At 43.0% G+C, this 8,198-nt stretch overlaps 2 long non-coding RNA genes across 2 annotated transcripts; both read right to left on the reverse strand.

Moving 5' to 3' along the window:
• Positions 1 to 1,601: 1,601 nt before the first annotated feature.
• LOC122010143 lies at positions 1,602 to 2,599 on the reverse strand. Its single transcript, XR_006119796.1, has 4 exons — positions 2,377 to 2,599; positions 2,223 to 2,297; positions 2,059 to 2,132; positions 1,602 to 1,667 (listed from the first exon to the last, which is right to left on the reverse strand). It is a non-coding gene; the product is annotated as an uncharacterized LOC122010143 (long non-coding RNA).
• Positions 2,600 to 6,444: 3,845 nt separating this feature from the next.
• On the reverse strand, positions 6,445 to 7,904 carry LOC122010142. Its single transcript, XR_006119795.1, has 4 exons — positions 7,220 to 7,904; positions 7,066 to 7,140; positions 6,902 to 6,975; positions 6,445 to 6,510 (listed from the first exon to the last, which is right to left on the reverse strand). It is a non-coding gene; the product is annotated as an uncharacterized LOC122010142 (long non-coding RNA).
• Between the last annotated feature and the right edge of the window lie 294 nt (positions 7,905 to 8,198).

An 8,198-nucleotide genomic window follows, 5' to 3' on the forward strand; every position in this document is an offset into this window, starting at 1 on the left:
CGCTTCATCGGACGATCCCTGGTTGGCTAAAGCCAGCTCCGACGGGGTCTGGAGCAGTGCCCTATGGAACGGAATAGGGGCGGCCGGCGCATCTCCTGGTGTGTCGGTCTGCCCCTTGTTCTGTGCCCAGGTAGAGTACTGTTCTGGCCGGTCCTCTATTACCGCTCGGCCACCAGAAATCGAGGCGGCCTGCAGCGCTGTCCGCTCGGCTTGTGCCTTCTGTTGTTGCTCGACCATCTTCGCAGCTCGCGCTTGGATGAGTGCGTCAAGTTCCTCGGGAGAGAGCATTACCATGAGTTGACGTCCAGTTTCTTCCATCTTCTCTGCTCGGATTCAGGTGCGTTCCCACAGACGGCGCCAATTTGATCATGTCTGTGCGCTGAGTCGATGAAAACTGGGGGTGTGGCACTCTCTGTTGCCCCCGGGTGATCTCCGTAGTGTAGGCCTCCGATGAACCTGCAACAAAGCCGGGCCGGGAAGGGGTTCCCGGCGACGACCCTCTGACGCTCAAGTCAGACGATGGCAAGAAGAAATAGAGGCAGAATAGAGAGACTGTGGCTACAGTAGATGAGGAGAAAAATCATACCTCCGCCGAAGTTGGGAGGTCCTTATATAGGACCCGTAGAGGCGCGTGCACGCTTCCCGAGACGTGCACGCTCCTCAAAGCATACCTCAGAATGGTTGTGTTAGAAAAGCGTGTCTGACGTCATACCACAACTGTCCGAGCATATCTCTGGCACAGCAGCGGAAACTTCCCTCGTACGATCCTTGGTACGGCACGGTCGCCGACTATGTTGTTTGTCGGCGGCGGGTGTCTCGAGAATGATATCACTAGCTGCCCCTTTTGTCCTCTACTAAGCCTTTTGTCTCTAATTGGGTCGGACGGGTTGGTCGCTCGGCCTCCAGGGCGCTCGGGTATACATGCACCTCGGACCGGGCGAGGAGGCCGCTCGGTCACATACTCGGACGGGGTACAAGCCTTTTGTCTCGAGTGACCGGATTGACAGTTGTATAGTAGCTGAATAGCTACGTCTGCGACGACGGTCCCTGCTGCCTGCGACTCCAGATGACACTACCCATGAGTGTACGAGTGGGGGGGCACGACAGGACATGCGGCACACTCCAGCTACCACTACCCATGAGTGGTCGAGCATGCGGCCCAGGCCAACGACCGTCTCAACCACAAGGGAGCCAGTGTCGCCGGCAATGCATGCAATGACATGATGCGAACAATGCAACAGTCATCATATATATATAAACAGAAACATGTATGCTACATGAAGCCAGCATGCTCAGTAAGGTATATAAATAAACAGCAACCAAAGCATGTAAACATGGTATCAGGTGTCCATATATCCAATACCTAATAACTAATGTCTGCCATCTGGTATCTGGTATCTGATACCTAGTAATATAGTATCTGCTAAATATCATCGATAGCAACGAGAGACTGTATAAATACAGAAACGAATAGCTCAAAGATTGAGTGGAAGTATCAAACGTAGGAAAAATAAGAGTGGAGTCAAGATAGATACAACAACTATCTGAACATAAAGCTCATGCACTAGGATCAAAATACTAAAGAGATAAAGCAAGAAGTACCCGCCTATATCTGTCGATCATGCCAAATTAATCCCACGTCGAGACGCACATCTCGAATCCAAGTCCTGCGATCACATAATATATTTAGCTAATTACATATACAACAACTAGCTAAACCTAAAACCCAATTCTAATTCAATTAGATAACTGTTTAATTTCACCTAATAATCCAAATCTAACTAAATGATAAGTTCCTCTTTTATCCACCAATCAATTCTTAAAACCACTTCCTTTGCCTACGCCAATTATCCAATCTAGTTTAATTTCATCAACTACTAGCATCATGGTTCAAACATGCACGATTTATCCACCTAAATCACATTTGAAAATCCAATCTAAGATAGCTAATTACTCATTCATCATGTTATCACATCTTAACAGCTCAAATAGAATTTGATCCAATCCATATCAACCTAATACCAACAAGAGATCAACCAAAACACTATAGTAACTTACCATGAATCAAAGCCCTCAATCCAGCTCTAAAACCTTCACATTTCACCTGCAAGTGGATTTTCAATCCAAGTACCCTTAAACAGAACAATCTAACATGAGACTCAAAGAGGATAATCTTGAAAGAAAACTAAATCAACAAAGGAGCAACGATCGGATGCTTATACCTCACCAATGATCTGATGGAGCTGCTCCATAACCACTAGAGGACCAATTGGGGCAGCAAGGCAAGGTCAAGCTCACTGCCAGTACATAGGTAAGCTGCCACGAGTATATTGGAGCACAATGAGTAAGAAAATCCACTCAAGAGCATCCACTCACCATTAGGGCAGACGACGACCCACGGTGGTGGAAGAGCCTCACTAGTGACGACCAGCCCGCCTGGAATGTCGACATCGATGATCGATGATCAGCACTGTGGCAAGCACAACCAGAGCACAGCATCGGTGATGTAAGTTAGGGCACGGATCGATGGGATGATGCAGGCTCGTGGTCGGAAATGGCAACTTGCGGAGGAAATCCGACTAGGGCAAGCGACGAGAAGCACCAGTGGTGAACGCGAATCGAGCGGCTAGGAGAGAATAGGGAAAGGGTGATTTGGAGACTGGAGGCTCTCTCAAAATCTCGTGTTGGGTGATCAAGCGCTGGTTGGTGTTGGGCAATCAACGATCGAGCGGGTGACGATGAATGAAGATCGGGAGGAGAAGAGGAAGAATTGGGGAGGTATGGATTTAGGGAATTGTGTCTTCGCGGTGAGGAAGAGTTAGGGCAAGGTTTATAATTTATATACATAGGATTTAATTTATTAAACCCTAAGTTAATTCTTCAATCAACTCCCACTTAAATGGTGTTCCAAACAGGCTTCCAATTAGCCCCACCGGTTCATCCCCTCAACACGTGTCATACGAACTTCGTTTAAATCCTAGAAAATTTCTAAAAATTCCTGAAAAATCCTATAAGATTATCTGTCAAATAATCTTATTATTTAATTATTATTTGGGTGTCATATTTTACATTCTCCCCCACTAATAAAAATTTGATCTCAAAATTTACTGCTCCACTCAGGGATCCTCATCCGAGGATAACATCCAAGCATCATACTTATATACCACTCACTCCAAGTATAATGAACAAATCTCCAATCGTAAAGGATGACTCTGCGGGTTATGAACTCACCCTACTTCCGCTACTCCCACATTGCTGTCTAAACGACTGTGGGTAAAATCTACCACACATAACTGGTCACCACCACTATCTTCGAAACCTATATTCATATCAACGGATCCTCTAACATAAGTGTAGGGTGCTCAAACTATCCATCAGTCTGAGAGTAAAAATCACTACTACAACAAAGTTCTATACTCACGATGCTTCAAACTCTACCGGGTACGTGAGGTAACTCACGAATCTCGATATGATATAATACTTAGAGATATACCCTGAGGTTCAGTAATCTCTCTATCATATAATCCTACTACTCGATCTAAAGAATCCATCTTACAAATCAATAGCTAGAGAGCAAATTCATCAACCAATCACTGATTTCCCAACTCTTCGTATCCTCTTTGTGTCTTGGTAATCCCACAATAATGTCCATTATAACATGCGCTCAACTTCATTCCAGTATCCGAATCTACGGAAATAATCTTACTAACCTCCGATGTTCAGCCTCCACTTGCTGACATACTAGGCATCAAACTACAAAGTCTGCGATGTCTTTTTCATGTCATTCAACCAATAGAAACGCTCTAAGTCCCTATACATCGAGTGTCACCCGAATGTATCACAAATCCATATCGAGGTGTTTTCCTACAAAAACTCCTCCCGGATAAGAAGTGACTCAGGATCACACCTAACCTCCCACAGATATAAAGTATCTCGTAAGTGTTAAGCACCTAGCTCCACACTTTTCCACGTCAGTGGGGGTCATCTATCCAAATGTACCCTCAAGGTCATCCTACCAGGTACATACAGTCTATGGTTAAAGTCTCCATAGAATAGAGTACATCGATCCTCTACAGACTAGTCAAGCCAGCAATGGTATGCAACTAACTCAGTCAATTCTCCGTCGGTACAAGTCATGAACTCAAATGTAACTTTTAGGTTATCTAACCAGCACACATAACCCGAGGATCAGAATCTCTATAAAATAGAGTGAGTCAGTCTCTTACTACCAAACTAACAAAATTAACTCAGTACTCTACCATCTGCACCAACAAGAACAGATCAATGTTCTACTGATCAAGTCAACGAAGGTAGATCGGTCCTCTACTAACCGCAACAAGAGTAAACTAGTCCTCTACAAACCGAACCAACTAGGATGAATCAATCCTCTACTACCCAAGTCAATAAGAGTAAATCGGTTCTCTACGAACCAAGGCAATACGAGTAAATTGGTTCTCCACGAACCGAAGCAATATGATATTTAGCAGATACTAACCACACTAAACTAGTGATAACAGAAATTAATAACACTAGTGGTATGGTAAAAGAAGTCCTATGAGACTGTATTCCTTAATCTCTAGTAGGGTCAACCGTGATCAGTGATTGACCCAACACATTTGATGTATGCTACAAACAGCTGGACAGGTACTAACAAAAGCATACTAATGTATAACATAACTATCATAACAACTATGCATGCACTAATAGAAATGTAAGATAACAATATGCAAACATACCTCCTATAGCATGGAGAATCCTGTCACTGCCTGGTCCCAAAACTCGAAAAGTCACATCGAGAAATCAAATCATGAAAAACCAAACGAAAATAGGCCTCGTAAACTTGGCTCTGATACCAATAAATTGTCACGCCCCCAGAGGAGTCATTAACGAAAAATTTCGACAGCATCTCCCCTGTACCGGTGACAATCTGAGGCATACATATATACAAAATACATCAGCCACATACGGTTGGAATATATTTACATAACCACGGAGTTATATAATCAGTCCACTCGGCTGGAACAGAAATAAACACAACCACGCAGTTATATAAACATATTAATAAGCCCACATGACTGTACTAAAAAAACAACACAACGGAAAACACAAACAACGATCACAAAACACAAAGCAACTAACTGCGAGCCGGCTCGGCTTGACACAATAACATCAAACTAAATACAAGATACACAAACACAAGAACAAGAAACAAAAACAAAGCACAACTAACGTACGGTATACCAAAACCATAATATCGTCCTCGAATATGACGTGGAACTGGCGAACAGGATCTCCAGGCGACTCCATAAATCCTTTACCTGCTACATGGTGAAATTACCACTATACGGGGTGGTGAGTATAAAGACTCAGCGGGTAATAGACAGATAGTGCATGAGTATAGTAAAGAACTAGAGATGCAAACGTATACAGTCTCGTATGAAAATAGCAGATACTACAGTGATATCATAATAAGTGTTCATACCTGAAACCATATCCTAGGCTAGTAATAGAAGGTAGGTGAAGCAAAGTCCTGCTACAGTATTGCTCATAACTACATGGTATCATGTGAGGTATATACATGTCAATAGTAAGTAAGCTAGTGTCTAAACACATACCACAGGAATATATCTCAACCTATGTGTGCATATCAACATAAGTAAGCAACAGTAGTATAAGCAACAACAGTATAAATAAACAACAGCATAAGCAGATATAATAATAACAGCGTATGCACAGATGGTCACCCCGCCCACCTCTCTGCACCACGACCCCTGTATGGCCGAGAGGCCGGACAAATGACAGACTGTACCACCCAAAGGGCGCCACTACTCTCGAGTGACCGGATGGATAGTTGCATAGTAGCTGAATAGCTACGTCTGCGACGAGGGTCCCTGCTGCCCGCGACTCCAGTTGACACTACCCATGAGTGTGCGAGTGGGGGGCATGACAGGACATGCGGCACGCTCCAGCTACCACTACCCATGAGTGGTCGAGCATGCGGCCCAGGCCAACGACCGTCTCAACCACAAGGGAGCCAGTGTCGCCGACAATGCATGCAATGACATGATGCGAACAATGCAACAGTCATCATATATATATAAACAGAAACAGGTATGCTACATGAAGCCAGCATGCTCAGTAAGGTATATAAATAAGCAGCTACCAAAGCATGTAAACATGGTATCAGGTGTCCATATATCCAATACCTAATAACTAATGTCTGCCATCTGGTATCTGGTATCTGATACCTAGTAATATAGTATCTGCTAAATATCATCGATAGCAACGAGAGACTGTATAAATACATAAACGAATAGCTCAAAGATTGAGTGGAAGTATCAAACGTAGGAAAAATAAGAGTGGAGTCAAGATAGATACAGCAACTATCTGAACATAAAGCTCATGCACTAGGATCAAAATACTAAAGAGATAAAGCAAGAAGTACCCGCCTATATCTGTCGATCATGCCAAATTAATCCCACGTCGAGACGCACATCTCGAATCCAAGTCCTGCGATCACATAATATATTTAGCTAATTACATATACAACAACTAGCTAAACCTAAAACCCAATTCTAATTCAATTAGATAACTGTTTAATTTCACCTAATAATCCAAATCTAACTAAATGATAAGTTCCTCTTTTATCCACCAATCAATTCTTAAAACCACTTCCTTTGCCTACGCTAATTATCCAATCTAGTTTAATTTCATCAACTACTAGCATCATGGTTCAAACATGCACGATTTATCCACCTAAATCACATCTGAAAATCCAATCTAAGATAGCTAATTACTCATTCATCATGTTATCACATCTTAACAGCTCAAATAGAATTTGATCCAATCCATATCAACCTAATACCAACAAGAGATCAACCAAAACACTATAGTAACTTACCATGAATCAAAGCCCTCAATCCAGCTCTAAAACCTTCACATTTCACCTGCAAGTGGATTTTCAATCCAAGTACCCTTAAACAGAACAATCTAACATGAGACTCAAAGAGGATAATCTTGAAAGAAAACTAAATCAACAAAAGAGCAACGATCGGATGCTTATACCTCACCAATGATCTGATGGAGCTGCTCCATAACCACTAGAGGACCAATTGGGGCAGCAAGGCAAGGTCAAGCTCACTGCCAGTACATAGGTAAGCTGCCACGAGTATATTGGAGCACAACGAGTAAGAAAATCCACTCAAGAGCATCCACTCACCATTAGGGCAGAGGACGACCCATGGTGGTGGAAGAGCCTCACTAGTGACGACCAGCCCGCCTGGAATGTCGACATCGATGATCGATGATCAGCACTGTGGCAAGCACAACCAGAGCACAGCGTCGGTGATGTAAGTTAGGGCACGGATCGATGGGATGATGCAGGCTCGTGGTCGGAAATGGCAACTTGCGGAGGAAATCCGACTAGGGCAAGCGACGAGAAGCACCGGTGGTGAACGGATTGAACGATGACAGTAAGAAGAATAGAGGAGAAAGGAATTTGAGCGAGTGCACGGCCTCGGCATCACCAAATCTCCCATGGTCGGCGCTGAATCAATGGCGTGATGAACCAACGTCCGAAATGGATAGCTGCTTCGGTATCCAGAGGTGCCGGCAGCTGCTCCTTTGGTCGGCGACGAAGACACGATGAAGAGGCGATCACAGCAAGAGGGGCGGAGGAGAAGAGGAAGGGAATCAGATGGAAAGGGTTCGGCGGCGATGAAGAGAAGAGGAGAAGTGGGGTTTCGGGTAGAGATGTGTGCTGCGGTGAGGGGAAGAGTTAGGGCAAGGTTTATAATTTATATACATAGGATTTAATTTATTAAACCCTAAGTTAATTCCTCAATCAACTCCCACTTAAATGGTATTCCAAACAGGCTTCCAATTAGCCCCACCGGTTCATCCCCTCAACACGTGTCATACGAACTCCGTTTAAATCTCAGAAAATTTCTAAAAATTCCTGAAAAATCCTATAAGATTATCTGTCAAATAACTTTATTATTTAATTATTATTTGGGTGTCGTATTTTACAGTAATATAATCAAGATTACATTATATATTACATTATAAATTTGATTAAATTATAAATTGATTATATTACACCCAACTAAACGTAGCTAAAATAAGATCATTAAATAATTATGAGAGTTAAATATGATTAATAAATTTAATAAGTTAATGCATAATAGTCTCATATCAAA

This window comes from Zingiber officinale, chromosome 8A (genome assembly GCF_018446385.1).
Source record: "Zingiber officinale cultivar Zhangliang chromosome 8A, Zo_v1.1, whole genome shotgun sequence".
Classification (NCBI taxonomy): Eukaryota; Viridiplantae; Streptophyta; class Magnoliopsida; order Zingiberales; family Zingiberaceae; genus Zingiber; species Zingiber officinale.